Raw genomic sequence first — 13,980 nt, 5'->3', positions numbered from 1 at the left:
CGTACTCGTACTCTATCTTTACACGCTTCGTCTTCTTATAGAAAAAAATGAGGGCATAAGAGAGGTACACATCCAGCACACGCTCGCCTCACATCTGAACGTAAATGGGGTCAGATCAGATAGTTCACAGAACCAGATATCCCTTCTATACGATTTCCTCCCTGAAATAGTTATTTGTCACGTTTCATAACAACACATTTCACAAAATGAATGGCTCCTACGTTTACTCGATCGTCAAAGATCCCGTTTGTAGTATGGTAGCAGGATATGACATCTGGAGTCATTTCAGTGAGAAAGGATACAACATAAGAAGCTTAAAAAGGACTTTGCAATATTTGATCATCAGAAAAATCTAAAAAACAAAATAAGTGTAATATCGGTTAAGAGGTATTCTCAATATTTCATCAGGAAAACAATTAAGCACCTTGATGATTTAGAACCGTAAAACATATTATAAATACATTCATAAAATTAAGTATAAATTAAATAACGACCTTCATGTGGAACATTTGTAAGTATAATAAACTTATAAATATTTGGCTAACTTATTGACAAATATGGTAATTGTAATAATCAAAACCTCTCCTTACATTGCAGATCTACTGTAAAGTAGAGGTAAATTACATCCAGAACTTTAAATTACTGAGAGAGGTTCATAAATCCGAAAGCTTTCAGTTTACTGAAAAGTCAGCTGACTAATTCACCACTTCTTGCTTCACTGTGTACCCGATAGACTTGGAGCAAAAATTTTATTTAGTCTAACATATTATGTGAAATGTTACGAGCGTAGAATTTCTATAGCTTACATATCACATGAACAATGAATACGAAAACATACAGTTCAATGGTCTCTCCTATAACAAATCCAGACGCATAATCCAGGTTTTACAAGTATATAAGTCAAATAATAGCACATCCAGTACGAAATCTCACAATATGTTTCCTATATTGATATGCTTACATATGTAAGATGTTCATTATGTAATATATTCCTTATCGACGTGGAAAGGCTAAATCTTAAGCGAATGATCAATTAGATTAATTTACCTTAGGCTGCATTCCGTCAGTCTTTTATCACGCTAAATGGACATTCTAGACAGATCTAACCTACAAGAATGAACGTACTTATATTGGTTGTTAACATAACTCAAAATGTCTTGGATAGTAAGATATGTCTCTAAAAACGATAAGGAATGGGGAAATTCTTTAATTTTGTATTCTTTATATGAAGATCGTGAAAGGGAACATTGATTGACATCAGACCATAGAGTCTGCATAACGCAATCGTTAATCAATAAAGCGTTTGATAAGAAGAGTTGGTTTCTAACAAGAGAATTAGTAATCGTTAGAACCCTTATAAAGCGTTAGAAAGTTATATTAATAGGACATGGTAATAAAATTTAACTTTGATCTTACGATAAATATAATGAATATGAGGAAGTTTTTACTTGATGACGACTACTATTCTAACAGAAAAACCAACAAGGATGTGTATCGGGTTAATCTCTACATATTATTAAATCAAATAGGAATAACGGTGTGTTCTAGAAACAGCAGTGACCAAATAATTTATAAGGTACTGCATATTCGTGGCAATAGCTTTTTAATTAAAACTGTGTATTAATGTAGTGTTTTTCTTGCGTTGCATTTGATGTGTTATTCTCAGCTTTATAATTTCAAGATGATAAAAGTTTTACACTTGCATGTTAAAACAAAGCGTTATTTCACAATGCTATTCTGTTTAGCGTAACGCAAAAGCTAAATAGAAAGGTATGCATTTATTTCATTCATTTTATCCGCAGCTAAACATCTCGTATATTGTTGTTATGGTCTTCATCTGTAATATAATTCAACATTGTTAATAAAAAAAAATTCCATTTACCGTTATACTAATTATACGAACGGGTAATCAATATATTTTGAGCACAGAATGGAAAATGCATGATAAAATTAATAAAGCTGAAAATAATACACAGGTTTTAGTACAGTATTAAAACACAAATCATGGCCTATAAGAATGTAACTATTCTAAAATAACTATATCTATCAAAAATTAAATTTGTAGTCAATAGACATGCTCTTTATTATATATACATAGGTTATATGTATAACATGCGTCAAATACTCGCATATTAAAACTTTACCTTCCGCTCTTCATTTATTCAACTTAGAAACCTACAATATTTAATGCACCCGTTTGCCTGTCACTCACGAGTTTTCTCCTACATTGCCAGAGTGTTATCCCGATTTGGTGGTCTTCAAGTTTTACACAAAAAATGCATTGACATTAAAGGTCCTGTGAGGGTAAAAAGCGCCTTAAACGAGTTTTAAGTGCCTTACACGTTGGGACATGTTTATGCAGTGTTGCACCTTATCGAAAAAATTCGCCAAGGTCACCTAAAACTGCAGGCATAAATAAACAACCGTTCTCTTTGGGATAGTCTTTCTTTCCTCTGGTCTTATACAGGGTGTCCCATGAAGAAACGGAGAAACTGTCCGGAATTGTTCTTACGGTGTAAATAACGGAAAAAGTTCATATACACATAGGTCCAGAAACGCTTAGTTAGCGAGCTATACAGGGTGAAAGATTTCGCCCACATTTCAGTGCCACCGTTAAAAGGGAGCCCTATTAAATTGTTTTGGGCGTTACCCAGGACGTAAAATTTAATGTATATTATGCAAATTGAACTGAAAAATTGAATAAAATTTTGTACCAGATAGTGGTGGGAATAACTGAATGAAAATAACTGGTTAGTTCGGTCATTTTATTTTAACCGATTAGTCGGTTATTTTTGCTGCATCCAGTTAAATTAGTCTATAGACTAATTTTTCTACCGACTAATTTTTCTATAAGTTAACTGATTGTGCAGACTTAGTCTGTACTTGAATTAGTCGGTGATTCTGATCGGTTATTTTAAATTAGTCTTTAGATAAGTTTTTCTACCGACTAATTTTTTCTATAAGTTAACTGGTTGTGAAGACTTAGTCTATATTTGAATTGCTCGTTTATTATAATAAGTTATATTTATTACTGAAATATCGTTCTTTAGCGATTAACTTTCGGTTAACTTTGGTGATTCGTAATTGAAATAAATTATAATTTTGCAATTTGAACGGTAATTATCTCGTAGTGTTATAGATGATATATGATAATATAACATTTCAAAATGTTATGACTATAACGTATGCACAGAAAAAAGTAATAATACAATAATTGTATTTATCTTTATTTGTAATTTGTAATTATCAGTATCTGTAATTATTACAGAATTTCGTTTTCAATTACGGTTCTGCCAGTGCGGGTTTGCTTGGAATTTTTTGATTGTATATTCAGGTCCGAACTCAGACCGGGTTTTCGTACAATTTCTTCCGGAGCCAGTCACACGTCTATATGAAGGGACTGTGTCTGGTGGGGGGACACGACGGGGCCCGACCGAATATCTTTACCAGGGCTCGCCAAAGCTAACTACGGCCGTGAGTAAATTGGCCGCGCCGCGCCGCGTACCTGTCTCAACAGGAATGGTTCATTCCCCCACCACCACCCCATCCCTTTGACTCTCCATACCTATCAAAGAATATAAATAATCAGTTCAGTTCGCACCTACTTATCTCCAATAGAAGATCTTCTTTTATCAAACTTTGATGTTTGATTTTTTATAAGACATAAATAAAATAATTGTGTAGGTATTATGGTTAAGGTGTTTCGTGAATAACAGTGTTTTGTTTAAATACAAAAATGAAATGCGTTATATTGAGAGTAAGTTAAGCAGAGCATTAGGCTAATTGTTTAGGTGTAATTGTTATCTGTAAATAAACTCTAAAATTGTGTACTAAAATGTCGATTGAATTTACAAGGTAATCGGTTATTCATTCGACTAAAATAACCGATTAACGAAAAAAATAACTGACTGGTTAGTCGGTTATAAAATCCATTCGGTTATCCCATCACTAGTACCAGACCTCTAGCTGCAGTAATTTTTAAAATATCTGAAGAAATACGCAAAATTCGGTGTCCAAAAAACAAGTTTCATTTAGGTTTCAAGTAGATTAACTTTGTTAAATGTGTAACAAACACGTAAAATACATTAACAAAACTTGTAAAGAATTATGTTCTTCAGATAATGATGTAAAATAAGCCAGTACAAATTGTACGTAAACGTTAAGAAAATCAATTTTTAGTTAAACAAATAACGTACGAAGAATAGACAAAATCAGTTACACTTTTTTTCTTGCTGAATGTACATCCTAATATTTCCTAATATTGGCCATGTATATATCTTGGCCATTTATCTTGACACATTTATAGTTATAACACAGAATTTATAAAAAAATAAGATCCGACTAGGTCAACAGGCGGAAATATTTGAAAGACTCTCTGCATGACACTCTCAAATTCTAATGTACGACAGTATTACATTAATCACTTGTTTTGCAATGTAAACACTTGTTGCACAGGCACCTCCTAGTACCACTCCGTAGGTAAGGTAAAGGTAAATGAATCCATAATATGTCGTCATCAGTACCTCAGTAAAGCGATTTTAAGCTAGATACCTTAGAAAATAAATAGCTAAGGATATTTTGGCACAAACATTTTCAACTTGATCACTCCATGTCAACTTCTATCAAGGTGTATTCCAATGAATTTTAAATTGTAGAATTCTTTAAGTATGGAATATTCCATCATGTCGGAAGGACTTCACTGAAAGTCCACAGGCGTGAAGAGGAAAGTTGATGACATTAGTCATTGATGAGTTGGTTTTGAGGTTTTATTAGATTTGCAACAGCGCCTATAGTCGATTTTCTCTCCACAAATCTAAATAGGATGTTATTTAATTAAAAACTGAAGCATTTAAAACGAAGAACATTGGTTTTTTAAATTAACCAAATTCAGACAGACTTATTGTTCAGTGTAGAACAGGGGTCCTTTTTGAATTTGGACTTACTCTCGCGTATTTTAGGATTAATGTAAATACTCCTTTTTAGAAATAAAAGTAAGTTCAATGTACTAGTGGTTACAGAAAACTAGTATGGGGTAAGTGTAGGGTTTAAAACTGAAGTAAGTTTTAAAAAGTAGTTTCTAGTATACATTCAAACGCCTACTAAATCGTGTGAAGTATTAAGAATTAAGAAAGAAATCAAAGGAGTACGATCAGATTGTTAAAATTTTTACGTCACTAGTTTTATATCGTGATGAATTTGACTAATTATATATTTTCTTTTGTACACTAAGAACAGTATATTGTCAACAAAACTAATACACCGTTGAACTGTCATCCCTAGGGAAATACAGGTAAAGCCATTATCGATATTATATTTGGAGTTTATCCATGTATCTTTATCTATACTAATAAATGCTTTAGACTTGTACATTAGCACACTTTGATAAATGTGCGTGTCACCTTTACGATATATAGACAGTTCAAAGTGTTCAAGTAAAGTTCCTTGAATGTATCTGTGTATATCCATGGAAATCCATTACTATCCTTAACTTTGACTCGTTTCACATGGTGTATCACAATGATGTCATTATTGGAAACTCTTTTGGAACGTTCTTCTTACAATATATTATACCCAATACTCTCTTTTACCAAGACATAAAGTCATAATATATTAGTGGCTGTCACTATAGATATTTAGCTGTGAAGTCCAAGGTTTTGGTGTTGAATATACGGCTCAGAATTAAACATGGAAGGATCCAAACCCTTATTTTCAATTCCCACGAACAGTCTTCAGATTTATTTCAAAATATATGTAGGTACAGGAAGATGATGTATGACAAATTTTGTCATATGCCTTCATATACTGTAGTGTAGAACATGAAAATGAGTTCTATACAAGCAGATGTTTACCCTCAAATATTTAGAACTTATCTATATATATATATATATATATATATATATATATATATATATATATATATATATATATATATATATATATTTAATTTCAATAAACATTGAATCGCAAAAAGTACTTGCTCCGCCGGGAGAAATATATATATATATATTTCTTAGCCTATGTTAAGGATCAATTAGCCTTTTCAGAGACTTTTGACAAGAAGGTCAGTTTTTATTTGAAAACCTAATCGGTTTTTTCAGCATTTTATAAAATTGGTTTAAACAGTAAACAGTACGGGTTTCTTTTCAGAATATTTGTCCTTTAAGTATTACGTAATTTACAATAGATTATTATTGGAGATCTATTTTGGAGAGTTATTTTTTAAGAAAGACATCAGTACCCTAGCCCGTTTGTTAAAAGAAATCCCTCGTGCCTTAAAAGTGTAAATCATAAACTTTACATGTATCTACAAAATTTATTATATCTGAGGTTAATTGTACTGAAAAAGTGGGTCCTACACATCCTGCTTCGTTTGTTGCTTAAGGATTATAAAATTGGGGCCTATGTAAGAAAATAATTAGAGACTTTAAATTAAAAGTGAGAATAAGTATTAAAACCATTTGAAAATTCGCTTACTAAGATTGAATAATATGCCTAACTTTACTATATACTTGTAAATACCCTGTACCCTATACCCCGACACAAATTGAGGTTGCAAAGTTAATCCAAACAGTTGCTATCAGATGTGTTTTTTTACTGGTGAAGTTCTCTAATAAGGTGAGTTAAAAATGCTAATCGTATAGTTTAAACCCAGTTACTCACAGGCCAAATTTCCGGCAAGTTATTTTTGAAGTATAATATTAAATCTTATAACGGGTTTATTTCATTTGTGACAAAATGCATCAACTAAGTAATTTCAGTAATATATGAGTTTTGAATAGTTTTATTTTACAATACTGTAAGTGTAAGGGAAAGGATGGTATATAACTATGGAAAATTGTACTTATTCCAAAATAAATCGTTATATCTACACACAAAATACAGTAAAAAATACATACCTTTAAAACATTCATTAGCTAAAATAATTTTTTTTTATAAACTAAAGATAGTTATAAAAGAAAGATAGATAAAGGGAATTACGTGTTTTCTAACAAAAAACTCCATTTTAAACCATGAAATATATTAGGTAGCCCTAAATTAATTTTAATGTAACGTATAAAAAATGTATTATTCCCTTCCTTATTATAAATATACAATTCTATAGAAGTACTGGATACTTATCTTTGGGACACTCTATATAAATTTATTTATATTTACTTAAAATGTCTAGAATGAAAATGGGCATATGATGTTTTTACACTTTTGTATGAAATATACATAATATCGATCGCACTACCATATTTTACCATCAGGTTACTTATCCACGAACACAGTAAGCGGTTTTAATTAAAATTCAATATCAGTTCATTTAAGTAGATACTTTGATGCAACCAATCAAATTAATCTTATTATGTGCCAATTTCTACTAGAAAACCTGATAAATTAGTTAAGCCTATGTAATAAAATTAGGATTATTTAATTTCGTACTTAATCAACGTATAAAAGTAATTGTTTTTATAATAGTAAAATATATAATATATTTCCGTCATGTATATTAATATTATGAAACTACTACAATATGGAAAATACTATCAATTTCATCATTGATTATTATAGATTCATACAGTAAAGTACATAATACCACTTTGCAGAAATTAATAGTAATGTGTTTAGGAAAAAAGATCGACTTTACCTCGTACTAAAATGTTTAGAAATATTTGGGAATCTGACTAGGTATTTTTGTACAGTGTCAGTCTCTTACAAGAAATAAGAAAGATAAATAAGTGTATGTATGTAATTATAAAACTACAATTAAACTGTGAATATTCGTAAACCACACTGTGATAGTAAATGAAATAATAGTATAAAAAACCACACATGAAATATTTTTATTATAGAATCAGTGCTTAGACACACCTAGATTTCATTGCAATCCATAAAAATTAAAAAAATTTGCTCTCAAAATTACTATACTATTTTAACAAATAATAAGATTGTGTCACAACAGTTTAATTATTTCGTTAGAATATTCTAACTAATTAGTCACAATTGTAGAACTCGTCAAATCTGAAACCCTAAACTGCAAATACGAAACTTACACCATCTATATTACAGTGAATTGTGTCTTAAAATGTAATAAATAAATATAGTTAAACTTAAAAATATTTACGATGTCAGAGAAAAATATTCATAGTTAATAACTCCTTGTGTATTTAATTCACAGAAAAAACAGGAAGTAAGACTGGTTGATCCAATAATTAGATTTGTAACAAAATATAAAACTCCTGATATCTGTAATAATGTTATTTCTAACGGTTTTACGACTGCTATCTCATGATAGATTTTAAAATTTGTAATTTTAACTAGCCTATAATTATATTTTTAATTTTATCTTGTAGTGTCAAAATACTTTTAGTGAAAAGTTAATTCAACGGACAAACTTGATTCAATAATCTTGTATAACCATCACAATTTTAATAAAAAATGTTGCTACGATTTTAATTTACTAGGCAAATTAGTCAGCTAAAAAGAGTTTTCTCATATTTTCCTATTGCCAGTGTATTACTGTTATTGCGGTAAGTACGAGTAAACCCTTAGAAGAGTGCATTGCGTTTTAAATGTTTATATGAGAGCTTGCTATCACGTACACTGGAGTATCAATGGAGTACTAGTGCCCATAATCTTCAGCAATACTTGCACCTATTATTTCAATTACAAACTAAAATATTCCGACTATAGTAAAATGCTTCATCCGAGGGTAACTCTTCCTAAAACTGGTGTAATAGAAAGATACACGACGACATACACGACTCCTTAAGATGGCAATTACCATGATAACCAACAACGTTCTGAAATACGTACCAGTCATACATTTTGATCATTTAGACTTCCTAATATGGTTATTAAAAACCAGTATCTTAAATAAGTATTTATATATTCTACAAAATCCTGCTATTATTGTACTTCTCTACCTCAAATTAGTTAAAATATACTTATTATTGAAAGACAACAAATCAAGAACCTAACAGCAGAATGTTTGATGTGATCACCGTCCAAAACTCTAAATCTTACACTTAGCTTTTCAAATAGTTTCAGTAGTACTACGTACAACCTTCATCTCAACAAAATTTGCCTTGATGGAGCTGATCACAGTGCAATAACAAAGGTACACCGGATGTAAAAATATTGTATTTGCAGGATTTCATACGCTGAAAAGGATGAAATTTCTTTACCAAACTACATAAGACTCTACTGATTAAACCACTTTTATTTTCCCTCTTTTTTATTATTGTGCTGAGGGTAATGACATGACTGTTGTTTTGAGTAATTTGTTAGTAATAATTAATTATTATTTCTTTTTTGTTTCATTTAAAGCGATAGGAGCATATATCAAATTAGTATGTGCAAATGCCAGGGTTAAAATTGCACAATCTAAGACCTTTCTGAATCTTAATTTTTACTATTTTTTTCATCCTAAAACTGGCTTTTCCGAAATACTTTGCAAACGATTTTAAATTTATTGCTATTAAAGAAAGCGTAAGGAACACCCACACTAGTTCTCCAACGTTGAGAATGCTTCACCACGGGAAGACTGTTTGTTTTATCAATCATTTGTAGTGTATGTTTGTCGTTTGTAGAATTCCACACCAGTTACACTAAAGTCTTTGGAGAGCCGGAAACGCTTTGCTTTGGCTGTTAAGTAGTATTTTTGAAGAATATTTCCACGGCCGTGGTGCCAATGTTTGCTGTCTTTGTTTGTTGCAGACTGAATAAAAGTGTGAGTGAAAGTAAAAAATAATAATAAAGTAGAATGATTTAAATGTAGTATATGTTTTTACTTTTTATACATCATCATCAATATTATTTTACAGTATAGTATTAAATTTATACACAGTATAATCTTTAGTCTTGCTCGACCTGTACAGAATTTAACGAAAATTTTAATGTTACAATAGTTACTGACTCAGACCTAATTGCACCTACTATTATAAGCAATAATTAGGTTTGCTTATATAAACCGATGATATAAAATCGTATTTTAGTGGTAGTTTCATTGTTAATTATCTAAACGACCCATATTGTATCTTTACATAAGAGTAACATGGCTAGTCGCATTAGCGAAATAAGAGGCATTCCACAAAGGGTAGTTGAGAAGCTCCAAAAATTATAGAAAGTTAAAATAAATTGTATTGAGTTCTCTAGAGTCATATTAATATATATGGCTGTGGTGGATGAATAAAGAAAAGTGTAACAGGTTCTTATTACAATTTTAATACAATGTACATCTTGATGTGGTCTGCCTCACTCGGTATATATTAAAGATAAATATTTATACACCAATAAACTCGAAACCTCCATCGGAAATTCACTAATAATCTCCTAATTATTTTGCACATATAAAAGTCACACAACATACATTAGAGGTAATAACTTAATTAGTTCTCATACTAAACACATAGCAATTTTTGTCACTAATTTGCAAGGTTTTAATTAATATTTCTTTAATTAAAATGGTTTGATGTAAATTATTGCCCGTACTTTATCATTAAACCAGAGGTAATTACCCGAATATAAGTGCAATTAACAGGCACCATGCTTAATGACTTTCTCAGACTAATTACCCAATGGAGTGTAAAATATATAGCTCATATCTGGTAGGTAATGAACAGCATTAGGTTGAATAATAAACTGGCAGCAGCTCTTTAGCGATGCCACTTTCACTTCTACTGTTCTGCATACAATTACACTACATTAAAATGTTTAACCTTTGTGACGTACCGATTGCATTCATAAAATAGAGATTCATATTTGTTCCTTTTATGCGCAAAGAAGTTTTGAACTTCAGAAAACATTTTTGGCATCGAAAAATGTACCCAAGTAAATATTAAAGAATCTTTAAACATTGATCATTCATGGCCATACTGACAAAGAGTTTTGGATTTATCTTTTTAAGCGCTTACTAACGATTCATTGATAAATATTTGTTTCTTTGTATTGTAATCTTCCCTTGCAATAAAATGTTTTAAAAATACGAAAATAAATCTTTATAGTCAATTAAGTTCTCATAGATTAAAATTTGGACTTGGGAAGTAAAGCCTTTTCATAAGGAACCATTTTAATGTATTTTAACTTTTAATTTAGTATCATCTAGATTCTAATATTTGAGCTTTATTAATTTCAATACTAACCTCTCCCATTACCATCAGTGTCCTACACCATTTAAAAGATACTTACAGAATAAATATTTACCTTTATGTATTAAAACTGCTTTAGTTAAACAAAACATGAACCTAATACTTAAAGCCGTAAATAACACATCCAGTCAAATCAGTGGTGAACTAATAATCATCAGTCAGTGTATAAAGAACCGGAAAAGCTATAATGGAAGGATCAATTAACACTAATATTTAGGTTTATTACATACTACACAATAATACAAGCCTGTTATTTCAATTGAAATAACAAAACTATTTTTTGAGTAGTATTGAAGAATATAGAAGATAATCTTTTTATTAGAACTCTCAAAGATTAAGTGTGAAGAGTTTCACAATTAATGACACAATAATTCCATTCATTATCACGCGAATGAACATTTTAGTGATAAATGTTTTTCTGAAATTTATGTTACATTTCAAAACAAGAGTTAATTGATATAAAAAGTACCTTAGTAGCCTACCTAATACATACAATTTTTGATAATTACAAAAAGTAAACGGAAACTACAAATATCATTACAATTAATTATAAAATATCAGTGATATACAAATTATTACACAAAAATATAATCATAATGCTTTGAATGTTTGTGAAAATAAGTTTTATCTATGATTATTCTTAGATAGTGGATATTTGTTTGTTATAGAAGCAGTTTTTTGGAAGTTTTAGAACATAAGATTTAATATTTGTCTTGAATATCAAATTTTGTAGATGCGATGTTGTACAGTACTTAGAAAGTAAAAACAATTCCACGGAAATGAAATAAGATAAAGTTTAGGATCTAGTACGATTCTAATACATCTTTTCATTTCAATTAATTAAATTAAAGTAAATCAATAATTATTAGTTTTCTCTTTCAATTAATGAGTTATAATGTCTACCACCACTTACTGATCAGATAATGTTATTTATATTTTTAATCCTGCACTAGAAAATTACTTAGAAAACTGTTTTTATTGTTGAAATTTTGGATGAAAGTCTTCTCTAATATCTATATTTTGTACCATTTAAACAAAACTTTTCATTTCAACAAAAGATTTACCATAGCTCATTCCAAAATTGTGCATGCGGGCCATATGTATACCTTCTTATGGGAATAATGATTTATTCCTTCAAAAAAGTACAAAACCATTACAAACATAAAATCTTAGGAATAGCTTAATCACATGTCCAGTAGTGTGATTAGGTTTAATAAAATAAAATAAACTTAATAGTACCTTTTGAGTTCAGTTGCATTAAATTACATGCTGGCCACTCTCAGAGGTGCCTGAAACTACAAATGAACTAAAAATAAGAATAAAAAAAAATAACCAACATAAAAATAATTCTAACTACTTTTTCATTTAATGTCTTCTCATTAGGACTGATAAAACCCAAGAATATAATAAAATTATTTGTTGAAAATACATGCGAAAATTTTTAAACTATTTTAAACTCAGGTAACTATAGAAAATTAGTATTTATGTAAAAATTTAATAAAGGGAAAACAAAGTTGTCCTAATTAGTTTAGTGTCTTCCTACAATATTACGGTAAATTTATGCATTTACTTGATTTTAGTTATAAACATAAAAAAGCTCTAGGCATTTGTCAATTTAGTACCTCAATGTCATTTTACTTACACGAAGGATAAAATAGCATTAAGGATTTCATTTGATCATAACATTTCACATAGTTAACTATAGAGATGATCGGATATAAGTCCAAATGAAGAAGATTAAGCCAATTCAATTAGATTAGGTAATAAAGCTTACGTGATAGTAGAATTTATTTTCCAAATACTTAATAAATATAGCAATAATCAATGACAAATCAATGGAACAATAATAATATTTAATACGTGAAGTTTATATGAGAAATGAAGTAGACATAAAAAAGGAATTAATCGCACCACTGTATTAGGGCGCGTTGTATGGATTCGATCAGTAAGGCATTAGTACTAAAATTGGCAGTGACTAAATTAAAACTTTATTATGATTATATATGCTACTCGTATAACTGGTTTGTTAATATAATATGAATGAAAAAGTTACTGCACTCTTTTTACTCGTTTTCTAATCCTGTAGTTTAGGCTGTCGTTTAATAGTAACATAATTTAATATCCCAAAACATATGTATAATTCATATCTCAGATATTGGTGATTGTGATTGATTTCAATAACAGTTAGCAGCCTTATTGTTAAGGGACATTTTTGTTCCATAGGTAACACTTTATTTCTTAAAAACAATTATGCATTTAACACTTTTTTAAGTATTGGTTAGCTATTTCAACACACTTTATCTTATTTATTAATGTCTATTGTAACGTATGTTATATAGGTCCTGATATTGAATGACGTTCTGAATAAAAAATCGTTTAATAAATAGATGGTATATTGCTGTGTTGTTTCATTTAGAGACATTCATAGCTTACTCAACTAAGATTCTCTAACAGTGAGCAACAAGACACAAGAAGTTGACTACTCGCCATTGAGATGAGAATTCCGTCTGAAACTTGGATCTACCGCAGATTACATTGTAAATCGTGACTGAACCTAACTCCGTTCAATAAATGTTTACCTAAACTTAAATCCTTGGAGAATCAGAGTTCTGTCTCAAATGAACATAAGGGAAACATGACATTTCTCCAGGATTTTTCAAATAATCCTATAACAATACACCGTATTGTTACATAATATTTCATAGTTATTATAAATTACAGATTTGAAATTTCATATTTTTTTGAATATGAAGATTAAATATAAATATGTTTTTGTTGTATAAATATGTCAATTTCGATCTCAGATATTTATCCTCTGATAATAACGCTTACTTAAAACTTACTGATC

The sequence above is a fragment of the Homalodisca vitripennis genome, chromosome 1, assembly GCF_021130785.1.
Source record: "Homalodisca vitripennis isolate AUS2020 chromosome 1, UT_GWSS_2.1, whole genome shotgun sequence".
NCBI classification, from domain to species: Eukaryota; Metazoa; Arthropoda; class Insecta; order Hemiptera; family Cicadellidae; genus Homalodisca; species Homalodisca vitripennis.
This window is presented reverse-complemented; position numbering follows the sequence as displayed.